Source organism: Ursus americanus, chromosome 13 (genome assembly GCF_024610735.1).
Source record: "Ursus americanus isolate L20-20 chromosome 13, mUrsAme1.1.p, whole genome shotgun sequence".
NCBI lineage: Eukaryota > Metazoa > Chordata > Mammalia > Carnivora > Ursidae > Ursus > Ursus americanus.
In genome coordinates, this window is record NC_142139.1 from 66573686 (window position 1) to 66601475 (window position 27790).

A 27790-nucleotide genomic window follows, 5' to 3' on the forward strand; every position below is an offset into this window, starting at 1 on the left:
CAACTGTTAAGACAGCCACATGGCTTCCAGGGAAAGAGCGTGAAGTCTGCGCAGACAATCGGCAAGCTGATTTTCTCCATTCTCTCTTTTGTCCTGGGGACGATGTGTTTTCCGCTAAGAGGGTAAGACGGGGCTGGTAATTGATCACAGAGAACAAGCCACAATTGACTCTTATGGGTGGGATTATAAATGCATCTGGAGCTCTTAGTGACATTGATAAACCACCAGAGACGCAAGCTTTGCAACCAAATGTTCCGGAAATTGTTCCTATGGTCTTTGAACTCATGTCAGGGGAAAAGAAAGGAGTCTCTGTGTATCACCTCTTTTATCCTGCTGATGAGAATTAATAATCAAACAAATTCTACCCAGACAAGGTCAAAGTAGAATTGTTCAACAGACTCTTGTTTACTATTTAAAAAAAATCTAAATTAGTTTCTGCTGATGGTAAAAACTTGAAATTGTTTTGGAGCGTAAACAGTGAGCATGAAAAATAGTTCTCTTTCTCCTAATTCCTTAGTCCCATTCTGTAGAGGTTACCGCTGTAAACAGTTTCCTCTCTATCCTTCAGGAAACTGTTCTCGTGCAAACAAGCCTATGTGTGTATGTGTGTATATATTTGCCCTATAGAGAAGCTTTTTTCATTTAATGATATACGTTGGACACCTTTTCCCACCAATGCCTAGAGATCTACACAGTTTTTAATGTTACATAGTGTTTCTTGGCGTGCTCGTGCATTATTTATTTAATTGGCCCTCTGATTCTGGACGTTTGAGGTGCTTTTTGTTTCTTTGTCTGTTTTCTTGGTTTGTTACTATGAACAGTACCACAAACCTCATTTTTGGAGATTAATGTGTTTACATCTGTGCAAGTTTGTTTGTTAAATAAATTCCTAGAAGTGGACTATTTAGGTCAAAAGGTACATGCATTTAATTTGTGAAAGATTGTGAAGTTGCTCTCTAACCAGCTGAGAACCGTACACCGAAAGCTCTCCCCACGCTCAGCATTGTGCCGGGTGCTAGGGATAAAAGGTCACAGTCCTTTTCCTTGACAAGCTCACAAGAGACACACAGCCAATAAATTATTATAATGTAATGTGGTAAGCACCCTAATCAGGGTTTTATGACGCTCATCACTTTCCCGTGCTAGCCACTCGTTTTATTCCCTCCCTGTGAATTCTAGAAGAGATTTTTGAAGTGTTTTTCATTCCAAAGTGAAATTTTGGACTGTGGTACGTTTCCCAGGTTAAAAAAAGAAAACACAAAAACAAAAAGTCAAGGTGGGATTGGCAGGGACTTCACTGATGAGGTCCAATCAATATTTGAGAGGCCCCCAGGCCTAAACCCTCCTGTGCGTGTTACACCATTTTAATCCTTGTGACATTATGATTATTCCTGTTTTACTGATGAGGAAGCTGTGGCCAGAGGTTAGGGAAGGAATTTGCTCAAAGCCGTACTATGAATGAATGGCATAGTTTGGTTTGAAATCTGGGCGCCTTTGATGGCGAACCCAGGGCCCTTTCTACAGAGCAGCTTGGCCACGCCACAGTGAGTCATACCGTCCCTGAGGATTCATACCATGGCCTTCGCAACAACCTTGAGTTTACTGAGCAGAGGCAGATTGCCAAGAATGGAGAAAAACAAGTAAGAGGAAGACCCACTACTTGCTCTTGGAAAGCAGAATGCTTAATGGGGAAGCAGGTCTCCATCTAAATATACATGAACCGTATGCCAGTCATCCTGACTGATGTCATTCCAGACCAATGCTGTGGCCCATAGGAGAGGTTGATTCTCTCAAGTTAAGAAGATAGCTTGTTTGTAGGAGCAGAGGGTGACTTGGGAGGAGAGGGGGAGCATGGAGCTGACGGAACAGCATGGGCAAGACATGGGGAAGGCCAGTGTGGTTAGGTGGCTAGAGCTTGAAGGGCACGGGGCTTATGTAGGAGATAGGCCCCGAGGCGAGGCTGTGAGCATATTACAAAGATTTTCAAGGCCACATCCACAAGTTTGAACTTTCTTTGTTAAGTATGAAAGTATTTCTGAACAGGAAAACTAATCTGTGTTGGAAAAGTGTGAAAGTCAACAGTATGCAGGAAAAATTGGACTAGGGCACATTTGGATATGGAGAAATCAGTTTGGGGGCCACTGTGGCAGTCTGTGCAAAAGTTTGCCTGGCTGGGGGAGATGGCCACAGAGAATGGATGGACCTGGAAGGGTTTGAGCTATGGTGGAGCTAGACCCTCCATGATTTGATTGAATAGGTTTGTTGAAAGGAGGAGGAAGAAAATGAGAGATTTCTAGCCCAGACTGAGTGGTTAGGCTATTAACGGAGATAGGTGGCACAAGAGAAGAGCTTTCAGTGGGTGAAGATTAGGAGTTCAGCTTTGGTGTGCAGAGCTTGAAACCAGGTGGGACATGCATGTGGAATGTCTAAAAGACAGTTGGAAAATACAGTCTGGAGTTTGGGAGAATACCAAAGCTGGAGATGCAGATTTAAATCATCTCTAGAGATATAGTTAATGCTAAGGAAGATTGTTTGGAAGAAGAGGACCAAGAGGCAGATCAATGGAGAGGCCTAAATTTAAGCAATAATTAGGGATAGAAACTAGAGAAGACAACTAGGGAAGAAATACGAGAGGTAGGCGAGGATGCAGGTAGTATGGAAACCAAGGAAAAGAGTTTTAAAAGACCGTGGTCAAAAGTTGGTGTATTATAGAAAATTTGAGAAGACGTGAGTTGAATGTCACTAATTAATATGTTGAGTGTCATACTTAGGAAACTTTTGAGATAATGGGTCTACTGGACTGGAAAGTGAAGTACATTGGAAGCAAATTTGCAAGTGTGAGGAAGAAGGAGGGAGAGGAGACTTAGGATATCTCTTTCCTAAGGGACAGTGGGAAATGGAGCAGAGCTGAAGTTGTCTAAACCACTTCTGCCCCGTCGTTATGACTGGCTCTGAAATTAGGGCAGGAATGGAATATATGGTTGGCGATGTCTGAGGATTTAGCTCCAATGACCTGAGTCCAAGGTACAGAGCTCAAAGCATATGGGCATGCTTCCCCTTCACTCCAACAGTGTTTCAAAGCATTTCTAACAGGAGGCAACTGAGTCATCATCTAGCAAGCCAAGTACAACTTGAGGGGAGAGTCTGGGGGATCTGGTTCTCAGAGTCCAGCAGGGGAGGTCACGATCATCCTGGACCAACACACATTTCTGTAAGAGAGTGGACCCACCATCATGCTGGGGTTATAAGTGAACACTCAAGGCTCTGGAAAAAAAACCCATCAAGAACAAGATAGAGAGCAGGGACAAAACAGAAGCCTCCTTTGCAGGAACTGGGCCAGGGATGTGGGAGAGATGAGGATAGTGGAGAGCTTGACTGTGGGTCCAGTTGGCAGCAAAAGAGCCTTTAGGGACACACAAGAACATCCTGACCTGGAGAAAGTACGGGCTCACGATCCATAACCACAGAGGAAGATTTACATTCAAGCCAATGAATCTGAAGCCTTGGGCCCCTCTCACTTGATTAGTCCCCTTCCAAGACCCTGTTGGGGGGCCTGGCAATGCGTTGACATGGAATTACATATTAATAAAACTTTCAGAATTAAGACATTTTAGCTCTAGTTCACTAAGGCTGCTGTCCATGGCCTTGGTCTTGCTCTCTGTCACATTTCCCTTATGATGGTGGTATTGGGATGACTGTGGGCATTTTGGGGATCCAGTTAAGGGAAAATTGATGTGTGAGTTTAATCTGGGCTTAATGGGATAGATTTATGTGGTTCGCAGTCATTTCCACTTCTACTCTGTTATTGCTGGCCGTCAGGTGTGGTGACACAAAGGTGCAGGGTTAGAAGGCTTATTGGGGTACAGATGTATCCTACCATACCCAGCCCCAGAAGCAGAAGGAGTGTGGAAGAGAAACAAGCCTTGAAATGTGGAGTCCAAGTTAAGTCTGTGGAAAATTCTTCCAAATTCTACAGCTCATATGAAAGGAATCTGATAAAGGACTTTTTAAACTTAACGACAGCTCTAGAAATTAGAACTATCAATAGTAAAAAAACAAATTTCAAAGACACATATTAGAAAAAAAGAGGGCTTTAACTTTCTCTTCTCTCTATAAGTTATATCACAAAATCATTTTTGGATTAAGAAATGATCGAAGATAATGCGGTAAAAAATACAGGAAAAATATATTTTAGAGGGATGTTAGGTAGCAAGTTGAGAAAAACATCCTATTATTCTCTCCGGATTTTTTAAGTCAGCTTTTCTAGATGTATCAGCTTTTAATAACTGCTGTTTGTTGTGATTTATTTTCTCATTTTTATTGAATTTTTGTTTTCATATCTAGCTTTAATTTTAACCTCTTTCAGTGAAAGTAGGCCCCCTAATTTGCACAAGCTTTAGACTTTATAAAACCTGGATTTGCCCTGTTTAGATCTTGCTTATTTATGGTACCAAAAGTATTATTGGATGTGAAAGGATCTTTGTGTGTCTAAATAAGGAAGAAAATCTGAATATTCAAACATGTGGTCTCTATTCTACCGTAACCTCTTTACTCGATACCACAGAGAGAGGCAGCTCTATGAGTCATCCTGCATAGTAATGAAGCCGACTGAGAATGAATTCTAAACATTTTAATAGGCAAATTTTTTGGAGGAAAGGTGTACTTAGCACAAGTGCACGATAAATATTTGCTGATTTGAGGAAGGATGGTATGTAAATATACAGTCTCTCCTGTAAAAAGATAGAACTTTTTTTTATCTAAGGGAAGCTAGGAGCTGGTAAATATAATCATCAGAGTTCCTAGTGACCTTCTCCTTCTTTCTCATCATCTAGCCCCTTCTCTAATTAGCCAGTACCCTCTAGGGTAAAATGTGGGCCCAGACAATGGGGCAGAAGAGATTACAACCTGCATCCATTCATCACACTTTTATTGAATATCTACTGAAGCTAGCATGGTCTCGTCAGCAGTTCGGGTGTGCAAATATGATCACATCTCTTCTATTTTTCCAATTAATCATGCAAGATCCCATATGCCTAACTTCATAGGAAGTACATCTTCTTCCTCTTGAAGTATCTCTGATTTGTCCAAGAGCATCAGATCCGTCCAAAATGCTAGGCTAGTCCTGGTTCTGCCAGCAGGGAGAACAGTAGTTAAATCATTGCTAACATGGCTTATGTTACTGCCTAACTGGTCCCGCTCATACCTGTGGACGCTCACCCATTATGTTGATGATGCATTGCTTGTCCAGCCCCCCATCAGTGGTAGTGGTGCCTTGACTTTGGACTCCAAGTTTAGAACTCTTTTAATTAACACTTACATACTTAGGCATTATTCCAAAGCAGGACCCTGTTACCAAGGAGGTTAACTTCATAGCATTAGCCACCCTTCTAGGAAGCTCTCCCCCAGCCCAGAATCCCCTCTCTGTGGCAGTCCAACTCTGAGAGTTTCCCTGCTAGCATCAACTTTATTAGACAGTTTCTAATAATGTTGAACTCCAGTAAGAAAAGCATTGGGGTCTCAATCCATTGGCTTGCTCCTTAAATGCTTTGTGGATTTATTCATTTCATCTCCTCTTAACCCCCTCCAAACAAGAGCAACCACCAAACAGCTTTGCAGACTGAGGGGCATTGAGTGGAGCTGAGTCTGCTCAGCCAACTGATTAGCAGCCTGTCACATACATAAAAACACTAGGCTCTGAATCCTGGGCACCCCATTACATCTACTATAGCTTAGGCTTTAGAGTTGAAGATAAAAGACACAATCTGACCTTCAGGGAGCACACAGACTATAAATAAATAGTTTTGATGAAGTGTAATACATGAATACGCAGCTTGCAAAGCGTACGTGGGGTGCTAGGGAACCACAAAGGAGGGGCGCTTAAGTTAACTGGGACAAGCAACAATCTGAGTGACAGACAGACGGACAGCCACTGCCTATCCTGAGCTCTCAAATGTTCCCCTTCCCTAAGGCTATCCCATTATCTTTGAACAAATACATGTACCTCTCTGCTCATTTCCTGGATGTTTTCTAGCAGTAGAGGGGTCTCCCCAGGGCTGGGACTAAGATGAAGCAAATTTTGAGGGGTCTACCAAAGCTTCAGTAATTGAGATTGATATATTTTTAAGATAATGAGATATTATGGCCTATAGGCCAGCTGCTTGGTTTTATAAATAGAGTTTTATCCAAACCAACATCAGGATTAGGGTAAGGTGAGTGAAGCAGGATCACAGAAGTACAGGTTTGGATCTTGTTTTCATTTAAAATTGTGATATTTTATCCATCATGGATTTTTGCATTAATTTTGACTTTTTACCATCTTAGAACGTTATTTATCTTGACTTCTGAGGTTTTGGTGCTCCTATAAATTACGTGCCCTGATGGAGGGGGTTGGGTGGGGGATGGGCTAGATGGGTGATGGGTGTTAAGGAGCACACTTGTTGTGATGAGCACTAGGTGTTGTATGTAAGTGATGAATCACTAAATTTTACTCCTGAAACCAATATTACACTACATGTTAACTAACTAGAATTTAAGTAAAAATTTGAAAAAAAAAAAAAAGAAAGAAAAACCACATGAACTAAATGCCCTTCAGTGAGTGAATGGATAAACACACTATGGTCCATCCATACAATGGAATAGTATTTAGAAATACAAAGGAACAAACTCTTGATATACCAAAAAAGTATGTGCCCAAGGCGAATGCCTCACTTGCCTCACCTTGTCTTGGCCCTGGGTCCATTCCCACCAGCCTTTCAGATGGATTTTGTCATGTCTGCATCATCAGTTAAACATAGCTGAGATAGCTATAGAATTAGGAGGTATGGTAGGTTCTACAAATGAAAAGAACAGCTTCCTAGGAGAGAAAATATTAGGTGACTTCTTTCGATTTGATAATTTGGAAAGACCTCTCCGAAGAAAGCATTTGAAAGAATCTCAAATTATAAGAAAAATTATGAGAATGGCACAAAACTCTACGATACCCTTTACCCAGATTTGATAACTTCTTCTGTGTATATATTTTAACAAAATGCTTATTTTAATAGTTGGTTTGTCAGCTTTGAGAAATGTTCTTTTTTTGTTTATTTTTTATTTTTTTTAGTAATCTCTGTGCTCATTGTGGGGCTTGAACTTAAGACCCCAAGATCAAGAGTCACATGCGCTTCCGACTGAGCCAGCCAGGTGACCCAAGGAATGTGTTTTGACTCTGCATTATTACAGATGTAGAAATCACTGAACTTATTCTACCTCTCAACCACTTTCTCTTTTCCTTTCCCAACTTTTGTTAATTACATAGTTAGTGTATCAACAGGACACATAATTTTACATCCTTTCCAATTATTCTAATGTGTAGAATTATTTTATTTTATTTATTTATATTTTTAATATGTTTTTAAGATTTTGTTTATTTATTTGAGAAAGGGAAAGAGAGCACAAGCAGGGGGAAGGGTAGAGGGAGAATCAGGCTCCCCACTGAGCAGGGAGCCTGACGCCTGATCCCAGGACCCTAAGATCACGACCTGAGCTGAAGGCAGCCGCTTAACCTACTGAGCCACCCAGGCCCCCTAGAATTATTTTAATCTAAGATGTGTTTACGTTGCTGCCGATCTTTTTTTTTTTCCCTCCACAATTTCCCCGATTATCTCTTAGTTGATCATCTTTTGGTAGTTTTCGCAAGAACAGGCTGCATATAAAATCTTTGGGTAACACTTTTTCCCCCTGGAAGATCTTTTAAATATTGCACCATAGTCTTCTGGCATTGACTACTGATGTAGGGAACTCTGAGACCAGCCTGATTTCTCTCCCTTACAAGTGACTCGATCATTTTTTTAAAAAGATTAAAAGATTTTATTTATTTATTTGACAGAGAGAGAGGGAGAGAGAGCACAAGCAGGCAGAGTGGCAGGCAGAGGGAGAGGGAGAAGCAGGCTCCCCATTGAGCAGAGAGCCCTACCTGGGGCTCAATCCCAGGACCCTAGGATCATGACCTGAGCTGAAGGCAGATGCTCAACCGACTGAGACACCCAGGAGCCCCATGACTTGATTTTTTTTTTTTTTACACATATTCACCAACTTTAAACATATTGACACATGTGCTTTCTCTCTTTCTATTCTTCCCTTCCTCCCTGGAAGATTAAGGAAAGAGAGGTGATAAACACTGGTTTGGAGTCTGTGAAAAAATGAGAGAAGTTGGGATTAAAGACCTACTTGGAGAAATTGGGTTCTGGGAGAAGGGACTCTACAAGAAGAGAGAAAAAAATGGATGTAATAGCAGGTAGGAATGTGGAGTTAGTCTTGGAAAAATGAGGAAAGTTTAGTTTGGTGACTTAAATGCTCTAAATTAGGAGTAGGGCAAGGCTAGTGCTATGAACTGATTGCTTGTGTCCCCCAGTCCAAATTCCCAAATTTGAAATGTAACCACCACTGTGGCAGTTTTTGGAGGTGGAGCCTTTGGGAGATAATTAGGTCATGAAGGCGGAGCTCTCATCAGGAGATTGGTGTCCTTAGAGGAAGAGACGTGAGAGTTTGCTTCCTCTCTCTTTCTCCACGATGTGAGGAGACAGCCAAGAGGCAGTGGTCTACAAACCAGAAAAAGGGCTCTCACCAGACACAGAACCTGCCAGTGCCTTGGCCTTAGACCTCCAGCTTCCAGAACTGTGAGAAATAAATGCCTGTTGTTTAAGTCAACCAGACTATGGTATTTTTGCTACTGCAGCCTGAACGAAGATAATTACCAGCTGAGGGTGAAGAACAGGAGATATGAAATTGTTTCTGTGGTGAGGAGGGTAAAACTCACATCAGAAAAGCATCGTAACCTGGTTGAGTGGATCCTGAAGGCCCATTCGATGTCAGTGATCAAGAATTTAAAGGATCACCGATGTGCCAAGTTGGGTGACTTTTCTCTCACCAGGCTCAAGGCACCAGTGTAAGTTGAAACAAAACAAATTGCTGGACTTGCCCAGGGTTGGAGTGTGACAGGAGAAGGACAGTGCTGGGGAGGTGAGAGGATTTGATTTGAGAGAGTGAATGTCACGCCCAATGGGACATGGTGTCCGAATGGGACATTTCCTCTACCCCCGCTAGATTTCTTCTGCTGGACCACCTGATATTCTGAACCACTGATTAGAGGCCAGATTAACCACAGTCTGGAGCAGGAATTCCTTTTGCAAATTTATGGTCTGGAGGAGGAGTACTCTGAGAGAAAAAGGCTTTCCTGACTACAGAAGTATTTAATAGGGATTTCTCTCCCTTTTGAGTTTTTCGAGGATGTTTATATTCATATCTGGAATAAAAATAAGATGATTCCATTTCTCATAAGCATATAATTGTTTATGTCTGTCTTTAAAAAAAGCTTGGAATAGTTCCCAAAGATGATATTGTTCATCTTTATCTACTAATGAGTGAAGAATGTGAGTTGGTAATTTTAAAGTGGGGAAATTGAGCATTGAGATAACTTGCCTGATGTTACCAAGCAAGCAGTTACAGAGATGGAAAAAGAACACAGACGTTCGGCTTTCTAGTTTCTATTTACCAGCTTGTGTTTCCATGGAGAAAAATCCGGAGAACTCCAATCAAACAGATGCTGAGCCCACATTTTATTCCTAAAGATACATGTGGACCATGTTCATCAAGGCTTGCAAAGCTTTCGGAGAGCTAGGAATGATTTTAGTGGGGGCGTGAAAGACAAGATAATTTTAGTTCGATTTTGGAAAGCATCCCATCCCACCTTGTGAGAAACTGAATTGGGTGTCCGTTTGGTGCTCACTCAATGCAGGTTTCCCTAACACCACGTCAGCCCAATGGGCATGCCTTGCTCCTGCAATCACCCCTTTTTACTCACTCTGCCCTCTCTTTCTTCTCCCTTACACAAACTTGACCTAGTTCCTCCCTTAAGAGGCCCTCTTCCAAAGAGCTCTTCCCTGAAACTTTGCTGTAGTGCTCTATCCCTGTAAGTGTTGCACTGAATTGCCCCCATGTTTACACTTATTATTAAGGGGCACGCACCTGCTCTTCTCCTGGGACGTAGGGTCCACTCAGTGGGATGCTAAGAAATGCTTAACAGTCAGCTCTTGTTTATTTATTTATTTTTGATAAAAAGCCCTGATCTGTGCAGTTCGCCAGTTTCCATGGTGTAAATACTCTCATCACGACGGATTGCAAGCTACCGCCATGACGACACTGAACACTGAGTTGGGAAGGAATGTGCATGATTGGTTCGAGCAACCTGGCACAAGCTGGCTTTGGCATATCACACTATTCAGATTTTCTTGGACTCCCTCATCTCTCAGACCCACAATTGCTCTCTCCACCTTAGCTGCCACCACCGTCTCAACTATGGGCTCTGTGGGCTTATCCGCTGAAGTGGGCAAGATGCCTACCCTGAGCACCCTATTTGAAACTGATAATCGTAGTTCACTCTACATTCCCTTTCCCCGTGCTCCCTTCTAGTTTTTCCATAGCATCCTCTTCTATATTGTATATTCACTAGATTTATTGGTTTTTATCTGCCTCTTCCAAATAGAATGTTCTCAGGAGGGCAGGAATTTTTTTTTCCTAAGCCTTTTTTTTTTTTTAAATGATGTACTCCAAATCCTTCAAACAGAGGTGGTATTCAGTAAATATTTGTCGAGTGAGTGAATGAGAGGCTATGGATTCTACACCCCCACTCCCTACCAAGCTCCTAGGATGGGACAGATCGCTTGGACTAAAGAAATCCTTGTGGCTTGACTGACTTCTGAGAAGTTGAAGAGCTAGTCCTTGACAGCAAAAGTGGAAACAGACAGTTTTTATCAGACCCTGAAACTGCTCTCACTGAACAAGCACACAATTCTTCAGTGGGGGAAATCCAGTGCCTTCTCCGAATCGGAGAGCTTGGCAAACAGTTCTTATTCACAGTGTGATTAAAGCATTATCTGAACCCTCCCCCTCCCCCAGGAACAGGGGAAAGAATTCATTAAGGTCTTATCAATTTAAATTTGTTTTCAGGAAGCAAAAATCAATCTGTCATCCTTAAAACTCACTTGGGCTTGCACACCGAACGGTTCAATCCTGCAGAACTCACTGGCTGCTGAACGGATTAGATGCGGTCGTGGGGAATGTTGAATTTGGTTCACACAGCCCCCGCAGAATATCTGAGGGCAGGCCTGGCTTGAAACAGGAGGGCCTTGCTTCCTGTGGATGAGAGGCATGGAAGCTGACGGATGCCCTCAGAACGGACGAATGATTTTTGTTGTCAGGTTGTGATACTTGTTCTGTTGCAACATTTATTGGAGATCTCCCGTTTGCTTAGTGGCTCAACATGCCTGTGGGGGGAAAAAAGATGATAATTCCAGTTTTACAGACGAGGAAACCAAGACTCAAATTGAAGCTCTACAGTGCTCGTATCTACATAATAACCGCAGTGTGAATCAGAGGGTTCAAACAACAACAGCTTTTTTTACTTCGCCGTTGCTTATCAGCAATTTCTGCCGGGCCCAGATGAGCGGCTCTTCTGTTCTCACCTGGAGTCTCTCACGCATCTTTGGTCAGCTGCAGGTGTTCTGGTCCCTGGCTGGGTTGATGCGGACAACTGGACTACGTGTTTGTCATTATCCAACAGGCTAGCACAGGCTTGTTCAGGTGGCAGCAAGAGGGTTCTAAGAGTGTGGGTCTGGAGCACCCGGGTGGCTCCATCAGTTAAGCATCTGCCTTGGGCTCAGGTCATGATCCCAGGGTCTGGGTATCAAGTCCCACGTCGGGCTCCTTGCTCAGTGGGGAGCCTGCTTCTCCATCTGCCTGCCCGTCCCCCTACTTGTGTGCACTCTCTCTCTCTCTCTCTCAAATAAATAAATAAATAAATCTTAAAAAATAAATAAGAGAATCGGTCTCTTGAAGTCTAGGCTCAGAACTGGCACAAAGTCACTCCTGCTTCCCTCTTTTTTTTTTTTTTTTTTTTTAAAGATTTTATTTATTTATTTGACAGAGATAGAGACAGCCAGCGAGAGAGGGAACACAAGCAGGGGGAGTGGGAGAGGAAGAAGCAGGCTCATAGCAGAGGAGCCTGATGTGGGGCTCGATCCCGGAACGCCAGGATCATGCCCTGAGCCGAAGGCAGGCGCTTAACCGCTGTGCCACCCAGGCGCCCCGTGCTTCCCTCTTTTGGTCAAAGGAGGTCACCAGTGAAGTCCAGATTTGAGAGGTGGGGAAACAGTTTGTATTTCTTGCTGGGCGTTGCTGCGAAGGTATGTGACAAGGCAGTTCACTCCAGAAGGAATGAAGAATTGACAAATTTGACCTGATGCTCGTCCAGCTGAAGGCTTTTGTGGTTATGCTGTCTTATATGAACTCCGCTTTTCTGAATTTCCAATGTATTTATGGTCTTGGATACCCCATTTGGTAGGTGGCATTGCGAGTCATACAGCAATGAATGAATGAGTTGCCGGCCACTGTCTCAGCGTTAGGCCACACTGGAAGACCCTTCTTTGTCTTCTTCTTTTTACCTGTCTACCCCCATCTTCTCACTGCGGGCTACCAGCTTCCTTGCTTCTTAGACACTACGTCACTATTTCTAAGAATAACGGAGTTATGGGGAGTAGCTATTGTTACAGAGAGCTGGTGATCTGTTCTCAGGCTTCCAGCTTCTTGGTGTGAGTTTGCTATAGCCCTTAGTCATCCAGCAGTTTAAGTAGGATATTTCTGTAGTGTATTCAAATTACGTAGGATTGGGATGGTTTAGGGCATGCAATAGAAGGAGGGAAAGTAGTTCTGAATTGCTGGCAAGGAGAAATTTAAGAGCAAATGAATGAAATACTTTTTTCTATTATAGAAAGCTCGGGAGAGAACTATGAACTAGATTTGAATTCACAATTTGCCTACCGCTTATTCTTGGGAAAGTTATTTAACTTCTCTGAAACATAGTTTCCCCATCTCTAAGAAGAGGGAAATAATAAGTTTCTCCACAGTTGTTGTAAAGAGTAAATGAAATAAAAACATGGAATGCTCCTGGCATCTATTAAATGTTTAAAAGCACTTATTTTGTTTTGCCTCAAACTGTTGTATTTACCTTAACAGAAATCCCCAAATTCCTAACTTTGTCATCATAAATGCTCCATTAGTTGTTGGGGAAGAACTAAACTCCGAGAAGGGAAAGGTCCTGTAGAGATCTCTGAATGATAATGATGTAGTGTGTTTATAATTGAGAAGCAATGTGCCACTCTAGGAATTCTATGTGCAATTTTTCCAGCACCTAAAGTGTGAGGGACACCGAGGCCTCCAGTGAAGAAGTGATGAGACAATGCTATTCAAGGAGTCAAAGGAGCTCCAACTCTGTGTCTTGACTGACCAGTTCTATGCTCTTCCATTCTTGCCCTCAATGGTTGGTAACTCTCTGACCCTGGGTATTCTGAGAACTACTGTCAGCAAGTTTTGGGCACCTCTTGTAGGAATGAGAAGGAGAGGGGAAAAAAAGAGAGAGTGAGCCTGAGGCAGGAAAGAGAGCAAACCAAGAGCCCCAAAAAGGAAAGAGTTGAAATTGGTACCATGTGGCAATCTGGAGTTTGCACGACACTTGCATATACATTACTTAAGCTTCCCAAGAATCCAGGAGAAAGGTATTATTGTCCCCATTTTTAAGATGCAGAAGATCTTTACCAAGGTCTTATAGTTAGTAAATGGCAGATGGGACTTAAACTCAGCTCTCCAATTTCCCACATGGACCCTCCATCGTACCTATGTTGTTATGGAGAGGTTGGAACGGGCCACCCACACTGGGGTGAGAGTCATCAACAGTGTCACAGGCCATTCAGGATAAAGGGCAGGTCTTCATTTCTTTTTTTTTTTTTTTTTAAGATTTTATTTTATTTATTTGACATAGAGACAGCCAGCGAGAGAGGGAACACAGGCAGGGGGAGTGCGAGAGGAAGAAGCAGGCTCCCAGCGGAGGAGCCTGATGTGGGGCTCGATCCCAGAACGCCGGGATCACGCCCTGAGCCGAAGGCAGATGCTTAACGACTGCGCCACCCAGGCGCCTCGGGTCTTCATTTCTTGCCCGTGTATGCATTCAACCATTATGTGATGATCTTTGTGATATAAATTGGGGAGAAAATAAACAGCTAGTTACAACAATATGATCACCGTAATTTTGGAGAGTCTACAGGATTCTAGGAGAGTAAATTGGGGGCTATACCTCATCTAGTTTGGGGACAGTCAGCTAAACTTCCTGGGGGAGATGTCCTCCAAGTCAAGAGCTAAAGGACCAGCACGAGGGGGTCGGCAAGGTGAGGAGGTTTTGGAAGAATATGCCAGAGGCTAGAGAAAGCAGAGAAGCTGCAAGTAGTGTGAGCTTGAGAGTTCGCTCTAGAAAAGAAATGAAAATTCATACAATAACTGGCTTTGTAATCCAATTAAGAGCATTGGACTTTAGCCTGAGGGCAATGCAAAGGCCTCAGGGAAATTACAAGATTCGATGCACATCTTGGATGGATTGCTCTGGCTGCAGTGTGAAGAATGGATTGGCCAGGGGCAGGTCTGGAGGCAGAGAGACCAGGTGGGAGGATTTGTGGTAATCCAGGGAAGTGACACTGTGGCATGCAACCAGGGATGGAAGGAGTGACTGATTAGAAAGAGAGTAATAAACTAGAATAGCCAGAACTTGGTGATTGCTTGGATACGGGGAGCAGGGGTGTGGGAGATAAAGGCCCCATTTGCTGAGTGACGGAATCCTGGAGGAGGAGCAGACTTGTCTGAGGGAGGCAGGGAGGCCCAGGGAGATTCACTCAGGTTGAGATGAAATCATACCAGATAATGCTTAGTCCACACTTACCATGGGCCATGTGCTGTACGTGTATTGTCTTATTTAATCCTCATAGCGTTCACATTTCTGAGCCGTATTATTACCACATACCAGGCACCATGCAAAAAACTTTACGTGAATTGACTTATTCACAGTGACCCTATGAGGTGAGCTATTATTATCCTCTATTTTACAGTTGAGGAGACTGAGGTTCAGAGAGATTGAGTAATTTATTCCAAACCTCACACTCACGAAGTGCCATAGTTAACACCGGAACCAGTTTATGGCAGAGCCCTTGCTTGTAATCACGTATTATATTGCTTACATGTGGAGTGTTTGGGGTCTATGAGGTGTCCAAGAGATTATGTCTTGTGGGTAGTTGGAGTCCCAAAATTGAAGCCCAGGCAAGAAATATGAGTTGGGAATATGGACTTGTGATTTATCAGCCTATCGATGGTATTTAAAGCCATGGAGTGAATAGCTGTGCAGGTTAAAAAGAAAAAAAGGGCTGTGGGCAAAACTCTGAGGAACCCCAACGTTCACAGGTCATGGAAATGGAGCCTGCCTGCAGTGGCTGGAAAATAGGAAGACATGGAAATCTAGGGAGGGGAGCCTTTTGAGGGCGGTATGGTCGCATGTGTCAATGCTGTGACAACCTTGAAGAAGATGAGGAGTGAGCAAATGATGTCAGCACCATGGAGGTGACCTTAGCAAAAGCCATTTTAGTGGATGGCTGAGTGTGTTCCAGAAGTGAGAAGTAAGGAATGGAGAGGGTAAGCTTAAATCACTCTGTCCCCCTTTGAACAATTCGAAGAAGTATGAAGAGAAACAGCATGTTAACTTGAGGAGGGTTGGGCTAGAAGGGGAACCTTTTTCTGTAAGATGGGGAGATTTGAGCCGTGTAATGCTGGCGGGGAGTCTAGACAGGGAAGTTGAAGACATAGGAGGACAGAAGATTAGAGGAGCCATGAGGTTTCTGAGCTGTGAGTGGTTTCTGACCCAAAGTTCATGTCCTTCTCTTTTTAAAGACATATCCCTTGAGTGTCTACTCCATAGAGGGTTGGGTCTCATAGGTAACTCTTTATCACTCCCACTGTGACTGAGGGGGAAGAGGGCTGTGCGGGGAGGATAAGGAGCACTGTTCAGAGTCTGGGGAGGAGGGAAGATGATGAACCTGATTCATGGTGTTGAGGGAAGTTTGGGGGAATGGGAAAGGAAGGAAATAGCTGCTCTGGTGACTGGGGAACAGAAGAGCTGTGTTGTGTTGAGGCCCTGCTGAACGCGGGACGCCATGGAGTAGCTCCAGTCGCTCATGTATGGTGATAACCTCCAGGGGCACCCAACCGTCTGGGGATGGCGTCAGGTGGACGCTTGGTGGAAGCAATAGAAGGATGACAGGTCAAAAGAATGAGGATATTGGCGAGAAACTTGATGAACTGATGGACCAAATGGGATCTAGAATATAAGTGGAAGCAAGTGAAATGGAATGGGCCTGAGAAACTAGAATCTACAAATTGTTTGGCACTCCCTTCAAAGGGCAGATCCTAATTCCCCTCTCCTTGAGCATGGCCTGGGCCTAATGCTTCCCATCTAACATACAGGAAAAAACAGAAGATGCTAGGTTATAAGAGGCACTGTGTGGGTCACCTGGGTGGCTCAGTCAGTTAAGTGTCTGCCTTCAGGTCAGGTCATGATCTTGAGGTCCTGAGATCGAGCCCCACGTTGGACTCCCTGCTCAGTGGGGAGTCTGCTTTTCCTTCTGCCTCTGCCCCCCCCACTCGTGTGCACATGTGCATGCTCTGTCTCAAATAAATAAATAAATAAATAAAATCCTTTTAAAAAAGGGACCGTGTGGGGTGCCTGGGTGGCTCAGTCTGTTAAGCGTCTGCATTTGGCTCAGGTCATGATCCCAGGGTCCTGGTATTGAGCCCCACATCGGGACTCTCGGCTCAGCAGGGAGTCTGCTTCTCTCTCTCCCTCTGCCTGCTGCTCCCCCTGCTTGTACTCTCTCTCTCTCTGTGTCAAATAAATAAATTCTTTTTTTTTTTTTAAAGATTTATTTATTTATTTATTTGACAGAGATAGAGACAGCCAGCGAGAGAGGGAACACAAGCGGGGGAGTGGGAGAGGAAGAAGCAGGCCCATAGCGGAGGAGCCTGATGTGGGGCTTGATCCCATAACGCCGGGATCACGCCCTGACCCGAAGGCAGACGCTTTAACCGCTGTGCCACCCAGGCGCCCCCAAATAAATAAATTCTTAAAAAAAAAAAAAAAAGAAAAGAAAAGAAAAGGCACTGTGGCTTCCTGCTAGCTCTCTCTCGGATGGCTTGCTCTGGGGAACTTAGCTGGCATGTCTTGAGTCCCCATGGTGAGGAACTGAGGCCTCTGGCAACAACCAACATGAACTTGCTGGGTGTGTGAGTGAACGACCTTGGAAGGAAGCGCATGCCTCCAGCTCTGCGGGGTATCTTGGCCACAACCTCCCAAGAGACCTTGAGCCAGAACCCCCCAGCTAAGCTGCTCCTGGATTCCTGACGCTCAGAAACAGGGTGAATCAATAAAGTTTTATTGTTTCAAGCAGCTCAGTTTTGCCACAGTAAGTAATAATACGGGCCCTGAAAAATACCGGAATGGGAAAGGATGGTAGAATATTAGAATTCCAGATTTCAGAGGTTGAACGGTGGTGGGTTCATGGCAAGGGCTGTCTGAGGTTGGGCAGGGAGTGATGGACACTGACTACAAATTTCAAGAAACTAAGATGTTGGTCAGGTTATGTCAATAGGCAGTGAAATTATCCAAATAGAGGCAGAAGTCTGGTTTAAAGAAGAAGCCTATGAGCTGCGGGCTAGGTCTTGAATGAACAGGGAATTAGGCTCTGCCCTTTGAAGGGACGTGGGCACATGATGTCAGTGAGGCGGCAGATGGCACAAACAGGAATTTTACACAGGAGAGAAGAAATAAGGATTTGAAAGCAACACAAGCTAGCGAGAGGGACCGCGGTCTGTCCCCGGATTCCAGGTCCTCATGGTGCAGGTTGAGCAGCCGCACTTGGACTAATCTGGAGATGGCTAAGTTTTACTTGAAGCCGGAAGCTGGAAATCCACTCAGACAAGAGGCTAAGAGTGGAAATGTAGGAAAACTTGTTAACGGTGAAGTGGGGATGCTCACTGGTATAATGAATGGTTTGGAAAGAAAGGGAGTGGAGGGGTGTGTGTGTGTGTGTGTGTGTGCGTGTGTGTGTGTGTGTGTGTGTGTGTGTGTGTGTGCAGGACTGGGGGAGGAAGTGTGGTAGTAAATTAAAGCGGAAGCACATCAAAGAGGATCCAGGCGAGGTTAATTGACTGGCCTGTGCGTTTTCCAGGCTACCCTTCCAGTCCCTGTCAGCAGCACTAATTCAATTTAGCAGGAGCGCATGCCTGTAATATGCGCATTACTGGAGTCTCTCAAACACAGACGCCCTGCGTGCTGGACACGGCATTCAGGTCACACGCGTTCGAGACGCTGAGATTATTTTCTTAGCTAAGTTTAAACTAGAAGTTTATTTTGCTCATAGAAAATATTGCTCTTGGAAAAGTACAATTTATCCTTTCCATTGTTTGAAAGAATATAGCTAGAAAAAGACCTCTAAACGCATTTTCCCCCCAATTCTAGATAGGTAGGTATTGAATATTGGTTGCTGCGTGGTGGGTGTCTTTTTTGTTGTTGTGGGTTGAAGAGATTATTTTTTTAATTTCTTGTTGCAAAAAATGAAAAAAAAACCATATTTCCTATGCCTGAGGGTATCCTATAGAAAATAATTCAGTGTTTGGGACTTACTCAGGTTTTGTAGAACAAGTAAATATTGCTTAAATATGCAAATGGATAGCTATGTAACAGAAATATTCTGAGTTGGAGTTACAAAGATGGTAACTTGAAGTCCTATAAAGGTTGGAGATGGTTATATGCACATACAATATAGAAAAATACATATTATTTGAGGACAGAAAGAAATATAAACTCGCAAAAGTTTTCCTAGGTTTCAAGTGACAGTTCTGAAAATGGGTAAAAAGATACGCGTTGAGGAGGGGAGGTTACTTACTGTTCACTTAATATGTAAAAACAGCTAGAACTAAAGAATCCATTGAGTGTTTTCTGCAACAGAACAATGTAGCATTCTAGACGCTGTGACATCATTTTTTAAAAATAGCTGCTTTCACCAACAGATAGCAGTTTATAATGAAAACGTTTTTTCATTTCTTTTGGGAAGAGGGAGAGGAGAGTCGGGGGAAAGGGGGACTAGTGACTAAGTGAGATAAATGTGCTAATTGTCCCTGGTCTCCATGTAAATAGCAATGTAACTGGCACCGGGTCACGTGCACGTTCTCTCATGAAAATATGAAACCAATAGTTCATTCGATTGTTTGGTTTTATGACTAGTAAGCTGTTAACGTAATGCATTTTATTATTAGCCTACTTTTAACAGATTAGAAGCAATCCACAGTAACAAGAATCTCCACGGATGCCTCCATGATGACTCTGACGAGGATGCTGAAGCTGTGACCCCCAGAGATGTGACTGGGGCTAGGGCTGTGGTGTGCGGGGGCACAGAGGGCTGGCACCAACTCCCCCCCCCCCCCCGCCCCGGGGTCAGCCTCAGCCTGGGCAGATGGTGACTCTGCTTTCAGGGTCCCTCTGCACCTCACACACTCCGTGTCACTTGGTATGTCAGATTTCATTGCGTTCTGAGTCACAGAGAAATCTTGTTGCCAGTGGTGTGCTGGGAATGTTGGCTCTTGAGAAAGGTTTGGTGATATGAATGCTTGCCTGCCAAGGCCAGTGTCAAGCTTCCCAACTTGGAATGAGGATAATTGGCTCTTGGGAGCCAGGGTGAGCAGGCTTCCGCTGCACCACCAGACAGCCCCTTCCTGCCATATGCTGTTAATAGTCCACCATCAATAAGCTGGGACTCCCTTCAAGATAGAGATCTCTCTAGAAAGGCTGGGGTGTGGGAGTTCCTCCTTCTCCCTTCTAGGTCCTTCCTTCCTCCTCTGTCTTCTCCTCCTTCTCCTCCTTCTCTTTACTTCCCCTCCTCCAACCCTCTTCTTCTTCCTCTTCCCTTTCAGAATTTACCAATGGCAACTCCATGTTGGACATGGTGCCAGACACTGGGCTGCAAAGACGGGTCAGTATTTACCTCTGATGGTAGGAACTTACAGTCTAGCTGGTGGAGACCCACTAGGAAGGTAGCAGACATTTCCATATTCGTCGCTGGAGGACTGCATGGGGGCACAAGTGGACTCAGAGGAGAGTGGTTAATTCTGTGCAACACAGGAGTAAGTACATAGGAAGGGTTTCAGGAATGTGCTCGTGCTTAAGCTGAATCATCAGAAGTGTCCCTCTTTGGACTTGTGTTTAAGATTGAATTCATGTCAAGTGAAAGCTGAACAGTGAGAATAAAAACAGTAGCAGCAAGCGTTTACTGAATACATCCTGTGCGCTAGGTGCTCTTCTGAGCCCGCGTATTATCTCATGTACCCTGACAGCAACTTTATGAAGATTATACTCTCAATGTCCCTATTTTATTTTTTAATTTTTAATTTTTTTTAGAGAGATTGGGTGGGGGGAGGAGAGGGAAAGAAAGAATCTTAAGCAGGTGCCATGCTCAGCACGGAGTCCAAAACACCCGATATGGGGCTTGATCCCCTGACCCTGAGATCATGACCCGAGCCACGATCAAGAGTCTGATGCTCGAGTGCCTGGGTGGTTCAGTCAGATAAGTGTCCAGGGTCTTAGGATCGAGTCCTGCCTCTGGCTCAGCTCCCGGCTCAGCAGGGAGTCTGCTTCTCCCTCTGCCCTCCCTCCAACACCTCCCCCACTCATGTGATCATGCTCTCTCTCTCTCTCAAAAATAAATAAATAAAATCTTAAAAAAAAATCAAAAAAAGAGTCGGATGCTCGAGCAACTGAACCACTCAGTTACCTCCTTAGTGCCCCTATTTTAGATGAGAAGATCGAGGCGCAGGGAGGTTAGGAACCTGCCAAAGACCCCGGAGCTAGTAAAATACAGAGCCAGGGATGAACTCAGGCACTTTGACTCTGGGGCTGCAACCTCAACCAGTTAGGATATACTGCTTCAAATAACGTCACAGTATAGAATATAACCTGAAGTTTTTCAGGAGTTCAAAGAGAACAAATAGGAATGGTTTAAACCGCCACACATGCCCTCAAAAGCCCTGGGCCAGGACATCAGTCCCATATCAGCAGAGCAATCAGACGTTCTGCGTGGAGCCCATCACCGAGCACGCCAGCTTGGCAACAGTTCATTATCTGTAAGTGTCGTGGTAAATGTACCATGAAGAAATTTTCTGTAACCAATTCCAGTAATAATTGGATTAGACACTTATTTAGTACAGATTTCAATAAACCTGCAATGTTAACTTCACGTTCAAATGAACAAAACTGCTTTGCAGAGATCAAATGACAGCACATTAAATTGGCATTGAAAATCGCCCACTGGCAGAGTTTTGGTGAAGCATGGGGTCATCCTATCTTGAACTAGCAAACAAAGCTTTGAAATTATTAATGCCGTTTTGTACAACATACTGTGTAAATAGAGGGTCTCTGCCTCACTATTATGGAAGTCAAATTACAGAGAAGTTTCAATCAAGAGATGGCCCTGGGGCTATAGGGTCTTATTTTTAAGCACAACATGTGAGTTAATTTAACACAACATGACCTAGCATATTACATCAATAATGTTCATTTAGATGTTATTGGTTCTGTATTTGGGGTTGAGGAGTGAGTGCGTTTGCCTTGGTTTTATGGGTGCGTAAGCGGCATAAGAAATTTGTCTCTTTTGAATTAATGTTGCAAATTCCAATTTCCTGTCTCATCCTTCATTTAAAATATTTTGGTATTTCTAGTTTTTCCAATTCTTGAAACTGAGATTTTGACCCTTGGCTGAGATGATCTGTGGGCATCCAGAGCATGACTTCTCTGTCCCTGGCGTTTCTCTGTTACCCCCAGGGCTCTCAGTTTCATGGTGCAAGTGTGCAGATAAAGCTCTTAGAAATACATGCAGGCTGCAGGCAGCAGAGAATCCAACTCCACCTACCAGGGAGTCTGGGAGGGCAAGTACTTGTAGTCGAGGATGATACTCCCCTAAAAAAGGTGGGGTATTGCTGGTAAGGAAGAAACAGAGATGGGCATTGGGTAGGAAACTAGCAGGGTCTGCGGAAGAGACTGAGTCAAGGGAAGAAAAGACAAAACCATTCTCTGAGTTCTCTCTATACAGTCCCACTGTCCCTCCCACTGTCCTTTATTTGGTACCTTAAAAGCAGTGGGGTGCTGATAAATGTTTCACACGTGGCTTTCTGTGGGGAAAAGCTCTTATAATGTTTGCCAGTTTCTGCGGTGGAAGTATTTCCATCATGGCGGGTTTCAAGCTACTAACATGGTGTCCCCCACTGCGCACGTTGCAGGGGAGAGATGCCCAATGGTGTGCACTGTCACATAGCGTTTCCCCCAGACAGATACAGTAGGAGTCAGTCACCTCAAGATTATGGAACATAGTAAAATGTTCTATCAGTCAGCTTGGGCTACCAGAACAAAAGATCACAGGCCGGTGGCTTACACAGCAGACATTAATTTTCTCACAGTTCTGAAGGCTGGAAGTCTGAGACCAAGGAATGGGCAAGGTTGGGGTCCTCTGAGGTCTCTCTCCTCAGCCTGCAGGCAGCCTTCCATTTGCTGCCTCTTCACATGGCTGTCCTGGCTTTCTGTGCATGCGTGCATCTCCCGTGTCTCCTTGTGTGTCCAAATGTCCTCTTCTTACTAGGACCCCTGGTCAGAGTGGGTTAGGGCTCACTCTCATGGCCTCATGTTAACTTCACCGCATCTTTATTTTTTTAATTTTTTAAAAAGATTTTATTTATTTGACAGCAGGGGAGCGGAGGAGTGCATGTTAGAGATCACGTGCAGAGGGAGGGGCAGAGGGAGAAGCAGATTCCCCGATGAGCAAGGTGACTGATGCGGGGCTCATGACCTGAGCTGAAGGCAGATGCTTAACCGACTGAGCCACCCAGGCACCCCAACTTTATCACATCTTTAAAGGCCCTGTCTCCAAATACTGTCACATCTGAGGTTCTGGGGTTAGGACTTCAACATATGAGTGTTGGGGAGAGTGGGGGACACAAGTTAGTCCATAACAAATGTAGTAAAATCACTAGGAAGTGATGAATTATATTTCCTTTGTTTTCAATAACATTTAGTGAATCATAAGTTCACAGAATTTAGGTTTAAATAATGGCTGTGTTTAGCAGCTGAATTGAAAAATTCCTGAAGATCTAAAAATCAGCTCTCATGCGCTGGTGTGAACTGGTTTAAAATAAAACAAAAGCTTAAGCAAACACCCCCTACCCAACCAGAGAAAGACAAAACACGATGTGCTGGGGTGTCAATTTTCTTAAGGATCTTTTCCTGGCAATGATCTCATTATTGTGAGGAAACAGATAATTCCTAGGATCATTCAGGCTCTAATATTCTTTCATTTTGTGAAAGATCTTAATAGTAACTAGAAATCTCATGATGCTTTATAATTTAAAAAAATATTTTACCTTATTCCACACTGTATTTAAAAAGTCTTTGTTGAGTACATGCTACCGACTGAATGTTTGTGTCCCTCCCAAATTCATATGTTGAAATCCTAATCCCCAGTGTGATGGTATCTGGAGGTAATTAGGTTTGATGAGAACAGGAGGGTGGAGCCTGGTGAGTAGCATTAGTGCCTTTATACGAAAAGACCTGGGACAGCTTGCTTCCTCTCTCTCTCTCCCTCTCCCTCTTCCTCTCCTGACTTGGCCATGGGAGGATACAGTCGGAAGGTGGCCATCTGCCAAGCAGGAATAAGGTCCTCGAAAGAATGCTGATCTTGGACTTCCCAGCCTCCAGAACTGTGAGAAATCAACATCTGTTGTTTAAGCCATAATATTCTGTTACAGCGGCCTGAACAGACTAAGACAATACTTTCCAGGTACGAGGCACTGTGCTGGGAAATGGGGCCCAGAGAAGACAAGAGAGACATGATCCCTCCCCCGATGGTGCCTACATCTAGAGGGGAGATAGACGGAGAGCAACTAATTATTTAGTAACTAATTATAGTAGTTGTAACTGCTGGTAGGAACATGTATAGGGCACCATGGGAGCATTTATCCTAAGAGGAACTAACCTTACCTCGGAGATCACATAAGACTTATCTGGGGAACTGACATCTAACCCTGGGTTATAGAATGAATTCTCTATTACCCCGCCCCCCCCCCATTCAGTTACTGAAGCCTTAATCCCTGGAATCTCAGAATGGGACTGGGTTCAGAGATAGGATCTTTATTTATTTTTTTAAAAGATTTTATTTATTTATTTGAGAAAGAGAGAGTGGGAGAGAGTACAAGAGCCGAGTGAGGGGCAGAGGGAGAAGCAGCCTCCCCACTGAGCAGGGAGCCCATGTGGGGCTTGATCCTGGGACTCTGGCATCATGACCTGAGCCGATGGCAGATGCTTAGCCGACTGAGCCACCCAGGCGCCCCTGGAGATAGGATCTTTAAAGAGATGAGTAAGTTAAAATGAGTCTTTAATGTGAGTCTAATCCAATCTGACCCGTGTCCTTATAGGAAGAGGAAATTTGACCACACAGAGAGAAACCAGGGATGCAGGGATATACGCACAGAGGACACAGTGAGAAGGCAGCTATCTAGAAACCAAGGAGAGAGCCCTCAGGGGAAAGTAGACCTGCCAACACTTCGATTTTGGATTTCCAGCCTCCAGAACTGTGAGAACATAAACTTCTGTTGCTTAACCCATGGTCTGTGGTATTTTGTTACAGTAACCCCAGCAGATTAATGGAACCTGGGGCCCGGGAATAAATAGGGGCTGGTAAGACGAGGGGAGGCAGGAAGGCTTTCTAACCAGAGGAGGGAACATCTGGCTGGATCCTTAAAGCAACAGATAAAAGGCCCATAATCTAATCTAGAAGAGCAGTTAGGGATATGGGCCCTGGAGTAAACGGGCCGGACTCCACCCTGGAAAACTTATAGGACTTGGCACCTCTGTTTTCTCATCTGTACAGCGCAGCTCATGCTAGGTTCTCCTGCGAGGTTGTTGGGGAGAGGGTTAAGGGACTGAGCTGTGAAGCAGTTAGCGCAGTGCCTGGCACACACTACTGGAAATGCTCAGAAATGTGAGATGTCACTTATTATCTGAGAATAGCTCACCATCCTCAAAGTGTAGTTGGAATGTTCCCTACAGTGGCAAGTCTTTACTGGTACCACTCCAACCTGAGTAAAATCATTTTCTCTCCCTTATTGGGAAGGAAGACCATCTGTTTCTAAAATCTGGATTCTCCATTTTATGTTCCTGAGGGTTTGGATTTTGTCCCAATGTCTTTTGCTATGGGCCATAGAAACCTATCATTTAGGAAAAAAAAAAAAAGAAGTAAAATTAGGTCTTTGGGGAGTGAGGACTGACCAGGCTGTGACTAGAACCCATGATGGTTTGGGGACAGTACCAGCAGAGGGGACTCTAGCTCTAACAGGTGTTTGGACCTCTATCCCTGAGCTCTCAGGGCCTGAGAAGTGCCAGGAGGCCAGGAGAAGAGCCACTCTGAGGGCACCATTAAGTGCCATGAGTATTGGGGCACTTTGAGAGGACACAGCCCTAAAACACCAGGAGAGTTGTAAGCCCCTTGATGACTGGAAATTCAGCAGGATGGTGGTGATGGAGAGAAGCACTTGCACCCCTACTTTCATGCACCCCAAATTAGGGACATCAGACTTCAGGGATAGGACAGCATGTTTGGCTTTAACGACACCATTATCACTAAATTCCCCCACTGGGACCCGGTCCTTAAAGATAAGTATTCTATCTTTCTCGCTGCATCCTCCACACTCAGTGTAGTGCCGAACACCTGTATTTGCTGCATAAAATTTGTATTTATAAATTCGGCACAGGAGGCTGAGCGATTGAGTGACTTGCTCGAGGGTGTATATCCTATTGTAAAACCGTATCGGAAAGCTGAAGCATCCATCGGTCGAGGCTTGGCTCTTGCCAGCCACGACAAAGGCAAGGGATGTGTCCTATGCTTTTCCCATGGTGCCTGGTACCCTGCTGAGCCCTCAGTAGAGTACAGGAAGAACCGGAGGAGCAGGAGTGCCATCTAGAAGGTGGGTGAGTGAAATGATTGATAGAGCTGTTTGTGTGGAGGCCAGAACAGATAAGCGTTCTCATCCCATTCTGGCTCTAGGGAAGCACCACAGCCATTCATACTCATTTATTCCAAAGACATTTGGGAATGGGGATGTCACACATCAGCTTTTTGTCCTCTATGTTTATGCTCCACGAGCTAGTGAACAAAGCATGGACTTTTAGTCATTCATTCAGCATATATTTATTGAGCAGTGTCCCAAATATTTACTGTCTGGCTGCGCAAGGGACAGCTGGTCTACCTCTACGTTTTGGTATCCACGTATATAAGTTGAGGACAATAACACCTATTGTGTAAAGGTTGGCTTAGTTCAAAAGAGGGTGAACACATAAAGGCTGCGCATGCGTTCATGTCCCCTAGCCCTCCCACCTGGGCCAGTGACAGCTGATTATTCCACTTCTCTTTTGTAGCTCTGGGGAGCCCACGGGGGCTTCTGAAGTGTGGTGGAGTTGATTCTTGTGCCCTGATTTGGTTCATCACTTATGGTAAAACAAGAAGAACAGGACTTCCCTGGGCAGAGTCTCTCCTGTGCCAGGCACATTAATAATGCACAGTAAGTATACATTCAGTCAATCAGTTATTCTGACCTCTGGAATGAGTGGGACATTTTAATAACACAGGACGCTGAGATTCACTATACAGCTTTCCTTGTTCTGGCCAAGGTCTCTTCCTATATATCAAGAAAAGAAAGTTCCCAGCAAAATTAGATTATGCTGTTTCAACATATATTCTTTATCAGTTTGGATTAGGTCCATCTGCATAAGGTAGAAACACTCTTCCCCACATATCCTTGCTTTCCCAATTTAGCCTTCGATAAGATAAAATCCCCCTGTCTTGTTCACGTGAAAGACTAGAGTTGGGCATTCCAGGACTTGTGTGACAGCTCCACAAAGCCATCAAAGACCCATGTCCCTTCCAACTCCACCCCTAGGGTGGTCTCTTGGTCCATGGTGACGGCTAAGGCTCCCGCCAGCCATCTCATCTCTGTTCCACGAAGCAAGATGGAAGAATGGGGAGAAGAAAAGAGCATTCTCTCCCTTTAAAAAAGACTTCCCTAAATCCCACACAGTACTTCTTCTATCTCTTCAGTGAGAGATTAGGCACATGGCCAGACCTCTGCAAGCAAGGCTGGAAAATGAAGTCTTTCAGCTGGGCAGTAATGTGCTCAGCCAAAAACTGGAATTCTAACACAAAGGGAGAAAAGGATGCTGGGGTCTAAGGTAGGCAAACTGCAATCTCTCTCACCTCCTCTATTCTGGAGAAGACACATAGCCATTTTTCCCTTCTAGGTTTCTGCCACCCCGTGCACAGACCGTCATTAAGGTCTTGACATCTTACATTGCGGGAGACAGATGAGGTGATGTTGAGGTTTTTCATCCTGGGCCAGAAGGAAAGAAGAAATGATATCATTCATCCACATTCACACTCATGCTCTTTCTCTCACATGTGGCATCATCCTCTTTCTGTCTCTCTCTCTTGTCTCTCGCCACCTGTGTGCACAGAGCTCAAGTTAAAACTGCCCTCGGAACTGTAAATGATGATTGCCCTGAAAGTGGACACTGGGCTTCGTGCACATGGCCCTGGGACCTCCACCACCAGCTGCAGGCCAGAGCCCTTCCTCTCATTCAGGAGGAGCAGCTTTAAGAGTGGGTAGCCGCTCCACACATTAGCATTCCCTCGGTGAAGAGTGGGATTCTGTTGGAATTTGGACCTGTAGCCATTCATTTAATGATTACTGAGAGTTCTCCCCAGATACTTCTGCCCTTTCATTTTGAACATAGAGAATTAGT

The 27790-nt window shown here is 44.3% G+C and overlaps 1 long non-coding RNA gene across 2 annotated transcripts; it reads left to right on the forward strand.

Annotated features, from left to right (window-relative positions):
• On the forward strand, positions 1–27790 carry LOC123777408 (uncharacterized). 2 transcript variants are annotated; one of them, XR_015726441.1, is made up of 5 exons: positions 1–122; positions 19870–19928; positions 24412–24569; positions 26411–26553; positions 27290–27790. It is a non-coding gene; the product is annotated as an uncharacterized LOC123777408 (long non-coding RNA). The 2 variants fall into 2 exon arrangements; XR_006775645.2 differs by lacking the exon at positions 24412–24569.